Raw genomic sequence first — 13,500 nt, forward strand, 5'->3', positions numbered from 1 at the left:
GTGTCAAAATGCTCACATTTAATCACAAACTACCTTTTTGCTTCCCTGTATGATAAGGGAAAACGCATAATGTACTTAACTTGTTTTATTTGTTCTGAAGGTAGTTATTCTATGAGCACAGAATATGTATTTGTGTCATGAAACACCAGTCCACCAGATAATTGCCTTAAAGAGGATATAAATCTAAGAAAATATGCCAAAGAACATGTGTTATTAGGTTATAAGTCTGATGCTCTTATTCTGTAAGTTATAATTGAGACAGCTGCTTACAATTGCTGTGAAAGGAGAGCAGCAATGCCAAAGGGCAGTTTAGAGAAAAGGTAAATCAGTGCAAAGATGTGCAGTTTGTCTTTTCTCTTGTCGGCATGCTTTCCGCCATCGGGGATGAATGGGCTTTTTTTAAATAGCTCTGATTAATTGGAGGTTTTAATTGGAAGGGTGTTGGTGGCAGCGGTGCGCTCTCTCCTCCAACCAGCCATTTAGGGGAGTGGTGCCCATGTCAAAAGGACACCTGGCACTGGCTGACTCAACGGCACCAGCCACTGTGTTCAACCTCTGCTCTATGGACATGACAACAGCTTTAACCACCGGTGCATCCTCTTTGTGTAGGCGTCGGTGACACGCAACGCTGCTCGCTGCAGGCGCCTGCGTCCCGTCTCGCAATCACTAGCTTTACTTTTCTTTCCCTTTTCCTCCCCATGTTTGGCTCTTTCTACTCTGTTGCATCATCATGTCTTTCCTCTGTAAGTGAGTGATTAATTCTCACCTCTCCTGGGTCTCTTTCATTGTCCCTTGCATTGTTTTGCATCACCGTGGGCCCCGCTTACAGTCCTTCCATACATGCGATTTATCATGTTGTTCCCCTTCCTTAAAAATATCATCAAGTTTGTGATGTGCAATTCGCAAACTACAGCAGTGATTGAATGACTTTCTGGTGAACTGTAAGAGATTTGCCTCTGTGAGAGAGTGCTGGTCTTGTTTCAGCCAAGGCTCGCAGGCAAACACTCTGCTGCGCATCGCTACCTGAGCCAACATGCACTTTCTATCACAACCCTCTTGTCTGTTAGTCATGATTGCTGTCTTGCTGCTCATTACTGATACAAATGAACAAGATTAATTGTCAACATCATTGGCAATGATTTCCTTTACTTGGAAACACAATATAAAATCTAATTCCTGCAGTGTGTATGTGCATATAGATGCTAGATACTGTACCTCCAAGGAAGATGTGATATATATATATATATATATATTTGTACTCACTCAAAGATTCATGTATTTATTTCGAAATACAGAAGTTATATTGCCATTTCACTGACTGCAAGTGCCTACTTGGCCTAGTCAGTGACATTGCTTGGCCTTTCCCACCTTCTGCAGCCTGCTTGGGTATGCACAGTAGCCCCCGGTGATTGATGAGTTGCCCCAGGTTGCAGCCCGGCTCTGCTGATGGATGGCCTCTTAGAGGTCTTAGCAGAACTGATGGGTCATGGGCCTGGGAGAGCCCAGAGCTGGGAGTAAGAAAACAGATCGGGGGGGGGGGGGGGGGGGGGGGGGGCAAGGATGAGGACGCAGAGATAGAGGGGGGAGTATGGGAAAAGCCAAAACGTATGGGGCTATCTGTACATTTCTTTCCCTGAATAGAGTGAAATAAACAAGATCAAGATGAGCTGTATGAGAATCCCTGTGAATTTATTAGGTCTATGGTTTGCTCCACATACAGTGGCAAAGCATTCCAGAAATAGCTGTTTCTTGTGCTCAAGTAATTTCTCAGAGTTGAGTCTTACAGGCAAAACTTTATCTCGAGCTACAAATATTCCACCTTTGCAAGAAATAGCTGAACATAACCCCGGATGGAGCCCCTGACTTTATCATTAATAACCTTGATTAGTGGACATTAGTGGGCACAGAACACAGATTGAGACAAAGGGATGCATGTGCAAATATCACATACACATACTACAGTAACTTGAATGATGCTCTCTTTCACATGTCAAGTGACATGTCAGCATGCCATGGTGCCAAAGTGAAGATGAATATTGCTAACATATTGCTTCCACTGTCTACCTCCCTATGGTTTTGCATTCTCTCCAGGTCGCTTTCACATCATTGAAAATAAAGTCAATGTGCCTTTTTAGAGGGCGACAGCTTGAATGTCAACATCACCCTAAACAAGCTTTTTGTATGGGAGACAGGCTGCATCTCTTGTAATCTGTTGGTGTACCACCTTTCTGGGACACATATTTGATCATCCTCCTGCAGAGAATTAACTGAAAATCAATCACAATGATGCACAGGGAGCGTGGAGAAACTGACAGAAAATAATATAATCTGTGTTTTTTATTATCACAGGAGACGCTCGCGAGGGCTGACGATGATTTTGGGGGGAAATATCATGTCTGACAGGTTTAGCCCTGTGAACACAGAGCAGCTCCTATTAGGCTTGGCTTCGCGACGCAAACTTTCATAAACAAGTAATGAATACTTCTACAGTGGCCTTATGCACTTAAAGCAAAAGTGATCATCAACTATTCTCTCAATGCAGCAAATATGGTAATGCATCTCTCAAGAAACTTTGTAATGCTTTTTTTTCCCTCCCTAGGCTATTGAAGAGATTCATGACTATATCTCTGCACAACAGCAAAGTTGGCCAGCTTCCACGCAGCCATAAAAGGTGCAAACAATGGCTTCCTTTATGGCCATCCGCTATTTTGCATTCAAATACGAACCAGCCCATCTCACACCTGTATGCAACACGTGTAGCCCCGCCACACACACACACACACACACAAAAAGGAAATGCAAGGAAAAAACGGCTGTCATTTGCTCTGCGTCTGTACCGGAGGTCCGCTCTGAGGCAATATGCCACCCAGTAGTATCCACTGGGGTAAGCTGCAGTGGTGATGAATTGGCATGGATTAAATGTCAACCCTGGAGCAGACTCACACTCTACAGTGAATCTCTTCATATGAGAATAGGTCAGACAAATCAGTGCAGGGTCCATCCTCAGCACATAATCTTTATGTGCGGGAAGACAGTTAAACAGAGTGATTGACAGAGGCACAAGTCCGATATGAACGGACATAGATGGACACGAGGCGGGATTGGCTCGAGGTGTATCAGTTGGGACCAGCTCTGCTGTGCAGGTTTTACACCATCTCACAGTTTCACTGCGTACCGACTGCCTGATGGGATCCTTAAAATAGATGCAGCTTTAAAATGGTACTAAACTCCCAGCGATCCCAGTTGGGAATTTGCTTGTTGCAGCACAGAGACACATGAAGCTCCAGAGAGCACAACAACAGTCTGCATTCAAGCACAACAGTATGGTGAATACTGTGCCCCCTGCTTTTACTTAACCTAGGCCATGCTCTTGGACTTCAATCTGCAGATTCACTGGCTTAGATGGTCACCTTTTGGCTAAATGTTTCTTAGAATCAGTATAAGTAAGTCTGCGTGCGCACACACAAGGAATTTGACTCCGTTTATTTTTCATCTCTCACAATGTACTCAGTAGAAATAACAGTTAGTGTCAAGGACATCAAAGCTGGACAGGTAAAGGTAAAGAACAGACACAACTGTTGTGTACACAGGAAGTAACATAGATGTAAATATAAACATTTTATATATATATATACAGCACCAATGACCAACAATAAAATAAGAACTAAAATGTCTATTTACAAGTTAAGTGTTTTGTAAACTGTAAACAAAACAAATAGTGCAAAGAAATCAATACTCCCATCGTGTCTTTCTCCAGTCTCACAATATCTCAATCATGCCCTCACTCGAGCAGGAAGTGCCGCGTGGTAGTGGCCTTCAGAAACTACAGGACAATTAGATTAAACACTGTGTGGATTACAGGCTTTAGTTTCCTCTCCGGCTATGTTTCAACCATATCAGAAAGCTGAATACCTCACCAGCATGAGCAGCCTGGTCTCCTAAACATGTTGTTTTTGTCTCATGTGAAACCAAAAACTTATTTTAATTCGAAACATGATTTTATACTGAACCTAACAAAGATGTTTTGTTCCCTGACCCTAAACCTTAATTGAGAACGCAGTTTAGAAATGGCAGAAGCAGCCAGAGAAATGAAAGCACCATAAAGTCGATACACACGTATGTAGAAACATTGATATCAAACGTCTTTTAGATTGAGAAACATCGAGACGCAGCGTATCCGCAGTTTGGGGATACGTACAATGCCAACATCTTATTGTGGCGAGTGGGTTGGTATGAGGGGTGTGAATGTGTGTGTGTGTGTGTGTGTGCAGAATTCTGAGAGCACTGTTCCTGCTCCTTCGCCTAAGGGCTGAGTGATTTCCCATGCGAACAGCAATTAAACAAAGTCTCCAGTGAATGAATCAGATCAAACTCCACAAAGCGAGAGCCTAAATCGTGCCATTTATAACCTTAGGCGAGCATTAAAGGTGTCTCTTGATACCTTGGTCTTCCCTTTTTTTTAATAAAACTTGAAAAATGTTTTTTTGCCTCTTGTCCTTCTGTCTTGATTGCTTAAAGTGGCTGTGAAGTGATTTACAAGCACTCTGGCCCCCCTTTTGGCAAGTTTGCATTTGTATTTAAATTGAACAGAGACCTCTGCATCGTGCCGGTTCAACAAGCGACTGCTGGAATCGCTAATTGGCTTCTCTGTTAGTATGTACCATGCACTCCCAGCTCTGGTCAGACCCCCAGAAAACGCTGCTATTCCACAATCATGCACATGCATGGGTATGAAAGGACGCATGATTCAAACAGAAAGCACAAGATGTGCGGTTGCCCAGAGGCCCGAAGAACCATCACTGCTCTGTTTAAAGAAAGAAAAAAATACATCGAAACCAACTTAGCATAAATGTGTGAGCAGCGAGCCATCAATCATTTACTTCCCTACACAGTTCCAACTGCCTCATACATTACATATCTTTTATATCTTCAACCTCTCTCTCCTTTTTCTTTGCCCGGCTTCATCAAAAGTTGAGTCAGTGACGAAGTCGCCTGATGCAGATTTAGCTTGCAGTTGTGATGTGAAATGTGAAACAGGGTGCACTCACCAGACTATTATTTTTTTTTTAAATAACTGACGAGAGAATGTGTCTCGGGATCGCTGGTTTGCCTGGCAGGCGACCAGACAAGAGAGGAGGGCTTGGGACGTAGTGAGCTGGACAAAATGACTGTATTTGTGAGCCCCCTGTCTCTTTCTCTTTTCCCTCTCTGTCACACACTCTGTGCTTGGACTCTGATGGACGACTGCCCAGAACAAAGTTGTTTCTGGGAACTGGGGGTTTCGGGTAAGAGTTTTTTCTCTCTATCTCTCTCTAAAGAACACAGAGCGCAATCATATGACACAAACTGCTTGGTGCTGGAAATACTTTAAAACCTACTCATTACTGTTAGACGGCAGCATGTGAAATCAGTCGCACTGTGGTTCGCAGAACCTTTTTTCGCTTTTCTCTCCCTCTACTTGAGATGCCACCGACACTTGTCACCAGCCACTTAGTTCCTTTGGATGGGCAGCAGATTTATAAGTTACACCTGCCTTCTCAGTATTGCCTGCCTGATTTCTGTGATGTGAAGTACACGCAGCACTCATTTGGCAGTAAACCAGAAAAGGTACTGCAGTGGCAGAGATCTTCCATTCAGGTGGCTGGAAATTGATGTATGGCTTCAGCCATGTTAGGGCTGTGTAGTGGAGAGGAGGGAAGCAATTTGTGCCTCGGCTAGGGGCCCTCTCAGCAGCCTCAGTAAGCACTCCAATTTCCCTTTCATTCTGCCCAGCGCTTTTGTCTGAGGATAAACGGCAAGCTGAGAATTTCCAGTCATCACATGGACTCTCTGTTACTAACACACACTCTTTGGTGGATTGGGCTTTTTGGCCCCTTCTAAAGAGTGCTTTGGAGGCAGAGTGAATGCGAACGGATTCCTCGTAAGCAGGACGGTGCGTGGAGCGTGTGTTTGTGTTTTTAGCAGAGAATTGATTGAGGGGTTGTTTGACTGAGGGGCTGTTTGGGCTGACAGGAGAAGGGAGGAGAATGAGTTGGTTGCATTTTTGGCTTTCAGCTGCACAGTGAAGTGCTCCCATGTGTGCCTCTGTATAAATATTCATCTTCCTCAGTGTTCTGCATCAACAACTGAAACACTTTCATCTATCTGCATTTGTGGTTTCAGAAAATAGATCACTCCTGGGTGGTGAGCAGCGTACCAGTGTTAGCGGAAACGTTTACTTTTGTTGAGATCAACTCTGATGTGGTGGTCATTTCTAGAGCGGATTAACACATTCCAGTATTCATTTAAAGAAAATCCAGGCATGTGTGCAAAATGGATGACAAGTTTAACAGTTTGGTTATTTATTCATGTTTTCGCTTTATGACGTTACAAGCTGTAAACATGCGGACCGTTCAGCAAGATATGCTTTATAAAAGTTTAAAGATGACATTTTTTAAACTGTGAATGCAACTTAGTTTCCCATACGTGCACATAATGCTACACAGTATTACAATTTGAATTCAGTGGCCTCATTTTCATCATCAATTATATATTTGAAAATGCAGCCAAAACAATTCCACTCGTACTTTGAGCAAAATTGTATTAGTTTTGTCAGCCTTTTACATAATTTTTTGTGTTGCGTTGGTATGATTATAATCTTTAAATTCCATTATATACAGTAGTTGCAAGTATTTTCTCTGCTGCATGCACTATAGGCTAATGTTTTTTGCTGCATCTGATGGTTCATCATAAGCACTTACTGTTGATGAAAAGCCTTGTCAGTGTTTATCCGCGGCGTAAAAATGTTCAGTTATTGCAAGGAAATTAAACACGCCTGTCAGTTTGTATTTCCAATGAGGTCCATCATGTTATGACAAACGGGGTGGGACATTTTTCTCTCCCATGCTCTGTGTTTATCTCACACACACACACACACACACACACACACACACACACACACACACACACACACACACACACACACACACACACACACACACACACACTCACACATTCCTGTTTCTGCCTCACTGCATACATTTTCCCTGACTTTTACTCGTCCCTTATGGATGTCAAGACCAAATAATAACAACAATAATAATCAAATAAAAAAACTAAAAATAAAGTCTTGAACTCAGGTCTCATCAAAGCTTTACTTTTTTAAATTTCTTGTGTATTTAGTAGAGTACAGTTTTGCATAATTATGTAGCTTCCTGCTCCCATGGTAATACTTTGCCTGACTGTGGTTTCCGTGGTGATGCTTGTCTATGAGAAATATACAAGCTGATGTTGAGTTTAGTAAGAAGGGGGGCCCTGAAGCCCTCGGGCTGGGACTGCTGTCTGAATGGTCCAACTGAAATCATGTGAATTATCGTAGCTCATGTGAAAAACCTCTTGACATTAATTAAACAACCCTCTGCTGAAAGTAACTCCTGATTATCCCATAAATTAATCCATAAACCCACATGCAAATTCATCTCTTCATGCCTGTAGTTTCTTAACTGCTTTTGCAGATGGTTTAGAGAGCCAGTCGCCCTCTACATCATTCATAATGCATGAGCCAGATCGTATCGGCTAGTGATCAAAATTCCTATTTTTCTGCTCTCCTCAAGTTTCTTTCTATTATTCTCGTCTATTCTCCAAATGGACATTCACACACATACCTAGGACAGATTAAATACAGCTATATATATATATATTTTTTACTTCAGGAAATTATTAGCAATTGTGTGAATGTGCTTGCCCTTTTCATACTGTTATTGTGCCAATCATCTATCAAACAGGATGTGCACTGACGGGATAGGCATTCAAGAAAAAGCACATTCTCATAGTTCAAATATAGAAAGCATAGAAGCCTTTTTCTTTAAAGGATTCAAGGTTGTAATTATAACAGTTTTCTGAACCGGAAATGTTTTGGTAGTGTCTATAAATGTCTACATCATATTCAAGTTAATAGTTATAATAGACAACTCATGATTATTAAGTCATTTTAATGGAAATATAACGGGTGTCTGGAACTGTAATGTAGAAATGAAGTGCACTTGTTTTAAATATCATTACAAATATTTTGTGTTGTTCATAAATGAATCCTTCTGAAGTTCATTGGAAGTGATCATACCGTTTTTTTTTGTATAACTATTTCAAATCAGTCTGGGCCTTAAGATACATAGCCATGCAACCATAACGTTAACTTATCTCAAGCAAGTTTTGTGTGTTTGCAGTTCATTTTTACATCATGATTAATTAAATGGAAACCAACAGCTGCCTGGAAGGAAGATAAGACGTGCAGAACAATGTGTCTTTAAGAATGGCCAATACAGTATATTTGTATCAATTGGGCATAAACATGTATAAACGCTGATGGTCCTTTTTATATTTCATACTGTGACTCAGTTACTGTAATAGACTCTCTCTGATCACAGTCTTTCAACTGTAAGACCTTATTTGAATATTCCTTTCGTGTTGTTTTTTCCCACAGCTCTCACTATGTCTGGAGTTCAGGAGCCACTGAGTCTGCTGGAGGTGTTTATGTCAGCTTTGCCCTCCCACTGTCTCACTGCTCCCCCCCCCCCTCCCCTCCCTTTATTACAGGTCTTCTGAATATGCAAGGCCTGTTAAGCAGACTTGTACCTCTTGTAACCACAAAGCCCAAGAGCTGCTCAGGGAGTCATAAAGGACCAAGCAGGAGGAGACTCTGAATAGCAATGGGTGAGAAAGTGCAGCAAAGGGATGTCTGAGCAAGTGTGTGTGTGTGTGTGTGTGTGTGTGTGTGTCTGTCTGTTTGCTTGCTACTGTGATGTGAATAATAACTCTTTTTGTTCACCAGTGGCCCTGAGTGTCTGAGAAGTCGCCGCAAATCCTCATTTTTGCCGACAAAGCACAATGCCAATGGGGAGGAAATGTATTTTATTTTAAAGATTCGTCTCATTCAACAGATTACATTCCTCTCCATTTTAGGTGACTGCACACAGCTCGGTTATCTGGCCGCACCGACAACACGTGGAGACTGTCGCGCCATTTTAGAGCCTGACTTATAATGCAGTATTGTTGCGATGGCAATTTACTCAAACTCAGTCTGCGCTTGGGGTTATTGTGCATATACTGTATCGCCTGGACCAAAATGGCTCCATATAATATCCATATTTGTTTTATCCAGTCAACCCAAAACTTAGAAATAGCATTTCTATGCCTCAAAACAATCTATTATTTGGATAACACTTAATCCCACTGTTTTTATTTCACGTTCTCTTCCAAATACCATTTATTGTGTTGCTTGGAGCTCTTGCTAATTAAGATTGTTTTTAAGTGCTATTTTAATCATGGTAGCAATTTATTTATTTACATTCATGCACAGTCTCTTTTCCCCTGACGTTACTCTCCATTATGGGAGGAAGAATGAAGTGCACGCATTCCCTCCAGGTCCAAACTATCATTTCTCTGTAGAGAATATCTCAACCCTTCTTTTCCTGCAAGAAAAACAAAAAAATACAAAAAGTAGTAGGTTTTTGTGTGACTTACTCTATTGTCTACAGATGGAATCCGGTGGAAACCTTTCAGAAATAAAGCAAAGGCACAAACTCAAGAAAACATTCATAATGAGTCAGTATGAACAAGCAAGTTTGAAATTGGAAAAATGAGACTTACATTTTGATTTTCTCTGTGCCCGCAATAGTTGCTTTAGGAATGAAAACATAAAAAAAAATCCTCAATATAACAAATTGCTGTGAAAAGCCCAAACAGCAGCTCAATCACAATAGGGTTGCCAGGCAGTCCTGGGGTGTAATTGGGTGGCGTACATGAGTCAGCAATTTAGCTGGCTCTCACCGTTAACAATTTACAGCAATTCTCTTCTGCTGGCTCTCACTTTCTCCTTCTCCTCTCATCCCTCTCTCTCTCTCTTCCTCCTCTCTCATGCACATACATGCACACTACTAACATACACACACACACACACACACACACACACACACACACACACACACACACACACACACACACACACACACACACACACAAATGAAATGCATGCAACTCCAACTCACCTCGCACACACTTGCAACACCCATTAGAAACGGCATATTTTCCTTGTTCTTTCTGTCGCCAGCATCCATGATGGCATGACTCACATCCGTCGAGAAATAACGAACCCTTCCTCCTCATCCTCTAGAGCAAACCTTGTAGAGGCAGAGCTTTGTCAGCTCTGGGAACACAAATCCTTTTTGTTATTTTTTCATCCAGTGTTTACCAGGTATTTGTTCGTATTATGTTCACTACAGACTGACGGGACAGAAGCTGATTATTCAGGCTTTGAAAGATTTTGACGGCTCCGGTGTGAAATCCCAAAAGGCTTGGTTGGTGCCTTTTTTAGCATGACCACTGGTCACACGCTGTCATTTAAGTGTGACCGGGCCGGTGATGCAATCTTGGCTCTCTTGACACAAGTTGAACTGTATTTGGGCAGTGTGTCGTTCTTGGTCGCTTACTTTTTAAAATGAAACCAGTTGAATGTCACCATATCCTAAAAGGGAACAAATGATAGGCGTTCAGCATGGAGTTGAGCCGCTGTGACAGAGTGCATATGAGATGCTACGCCATTAATCTTGTAAGGATTGGTACAGTATAAAATTTGTTTCGTGCAGAGGCTTTTGGGGGAACTGCTCTCTTGATGTGGTGTAAAGAGAAATTAATCGATACTTGCTCTGCTTTAAAGAAAACAGAAGAGTAATCGAATGAGTGCCCCTCAGAGACTGAGACAAATGACTCTCGTCTATGAGTGATTGGACTGTTGCTGCCTTGCCCTTCGCTACCTTACATTTCTCCCTCTCTCCTTTCTTCTTATTGCCTTCCTCCACGCCAAATTGAAATTCAAATGAGCCTCAGTGGCTCGACAGCAGACAATGAGCATCTGCCAAATCAGCTTGTCGACACTTTTGGAAACAAACATTATAAAAGTTAAGATGAGGTATAATGAAGGTTTAACGTCGCATATTAGTCGCCGTGAGTTTTTGTTTCAGGTGTGTTTCTGCTTCATTATCTCCCTGTTCCCTATTGACATCAGTTGATGCCGACACAAATTGCTTTAGTGAGAGTCTGGCAGTCTGCTGCTTTAGGACTGAGAGAGAAAGGGGAAACAGAGCCCCAATTATCTAGATATAGGTGTCTGGTTTTGTTTTTAACAATATACCTGGAAAACAGGATAAGTGGTCTGCTTCATCGCAAAGGGGTCTCCAGTTTGCACTTGCAGAGACAGGCCAACTGTATTTGCTTTTGGTCTGGTTTCATGGCCAAAGTGAGGAGCAACAATGTAAGAGGAGGTTTAGCTTGTTCTTCACTGTCACACGTGAAGAGTCTTTGTATTCATTTCAATAACACAACAGCAGAATTCCAAAGCTCCATTTCATCTATTATTCATGTCTACGTTTAATTAAAATTCTGTGTTTTTTAAAGTACCTTGTATTTAATTTAAGATTTTTTTTTTATCAATCTGTTATTCTTCCTTCTTCTTTTAATTATGCTACAAACCCTTTCAGAGAAATTAAAAAACAAATAGAAAACACTGCATGGGAATTATTAGTGAGGTTATCGTACCAATGTCATGTTATGTCTCTGAGGATGTGTGTTATTCGCATGCATCCCTGCACAATGTTTGGATTGACCTGATGTGCATGAGGGAAACAGGACAGCTGGGAGGTTAATTACATCTAAGCATCTACAGAAGCATCTACAGTATTTCTCTGTTACTCTGCTTAATCTGGACGTGTGCGTTCCTACATATTTACATAAGGAACACTAAACTTTATGTCCAGAAAGTGGGACAAAACCTATATTAAAGAGGCCATGTTAATCAAAAGCACGGTCTGTAATTGGAGATCTGAGTTTGCAGTGGTGCACTCGTGTGTAGTGTCTGTTGGATGATGTGGTGAGTTTCTGTAATAACAGTGGTGGAGGGCAGCTTTCAGCACTGTGCGGGAAACATAAATTAAAGGATTCTTGCAAAAAAGTAATGGAAAAGGCTCCTGTTTTATTGGCCTTCTGGCACTAAACGTGCTCTCAGCTGTGATTCTTAAAGTTAGGAAGAGGAAATTCACAGCCACACCAACGCCCCTGGCCTAGTCCATAATGCTGCCCAGTTGTCTGAGTTATGGAAATAGGATTTAAATTGTAACAGCGTGCAATCTGTGAGCAACTCTCCACCATTAAACGATGAATGATGATTCCCAGAGATCAAAAACAAGATTTTTTTTTAACCTCATTGTGCTTTATATGATTATTCAAGAAGCTCTTTGTTTTCAATGATGTCTGCCCCAATAATGTCACCCCTTTTTAAATATGTGTCGGAGGAAGAGCGGTGATTAAATAGCTGGCTTCACATTATGAAGTGGCAGCCTTTGGAAAGATCTCCTCTATCTGTAACAAAGGATCAGGATGCAGGATGACCTCAATCTCTCACTCATCATGAAAACTCCCCATTCACATTTCACTTTCCACATCACTCAGATGTTTGCTCGTATTTCCTCTCCTATGTGGACATCCGCTCATATACATAAAGGGCACATTTAAAAGTTTGAACGCTCTCATGCCTCTCGTGGTTTTCTTAACATGCACCCACACAAACAAAGCAGTCACAAGATGAACTGGCGTGTCAGTTTGAAATGACGTCAAACTAAACTTAATGCAAATTAAGTAGCATTTTAATTATACATCCCGTTTGCAGACCGCTCCAGTCACGTCAGCATCTGTAAACCCTGTTTCATGCATGGTTGTGCACATGCAAGAAAACATGTGCTGCGTGCTCCTCTGCACTGCCTCCCGCTGTGGGCCCTGTCGACTGCTGTCAGGTACTGCGCTTTAGTGCAACGGAAGGCTGTAAAAGCGTGGGATACCCGCTGTGGTTGTGTGCGAGTCTTCCTCAACTGGCTGTCTTGTCTTTTCTTTGTGAAGACCTCAGAATGGCAGGTCTTCTGCGTCTTTACGACTTCTCTCCTCCTCCTCCTCCTCCTCCTCCTCCTCCTCCTCCTCCTCCTCCTCCTCCTCCTCCTCCTCCTCCTCCTCTGTCTCACGTTCCCCGCGTCTCTCTCTCTCTCTCCTTCTCTCCTGTTGGGCATGAAAGAGCCACATTTCTTTCACCACTTCCCATTTTGGCCCCTTTTTCTGCTTCTGTCAGGCAGTGAGATACAAGTTGAGCCTCGAAGCAGTGACCCAGAGAAGGGTCGCTGTATTCACCGACAACATTATAGAGCAAATAAGGCACTCAGTCAGAGGGCCGGCCAAGCAGGGGTGAAGTAAAGGTGTTGGTAGTCACATGTGTGGGAGAGAGGAAGATGACAGGGAGAGCAGGGAGGAGGATGTGCATAAGGGGTGAAAGGGAGGCAGATGAGAAAAAAAACGTACAGCATGTTTGCTTCCACATGGTTGAGTTGTTGCTGGAAGTCTGGTAATAAAGCTCCAGAGATTCTCTTCAGAGGGATGCTGTTTGTGGGCTGCCTCGCATCTCCCCCCCCCCCCCCCCCTCTCTCTCTG

The sequence above is a fragment of the Pholis gunnellus genome, assembly GCF_910591455.1.
Source record: "Pholis gunnellus genome assembly, chromosome: 17".
In the NCBI taxonomy this organism is placed as follows: Eukaryota; Metazoa; Chordata; class Actinopteri; order Perciformes; family Pholidae; genus Pholis; species Pholis gunnellus.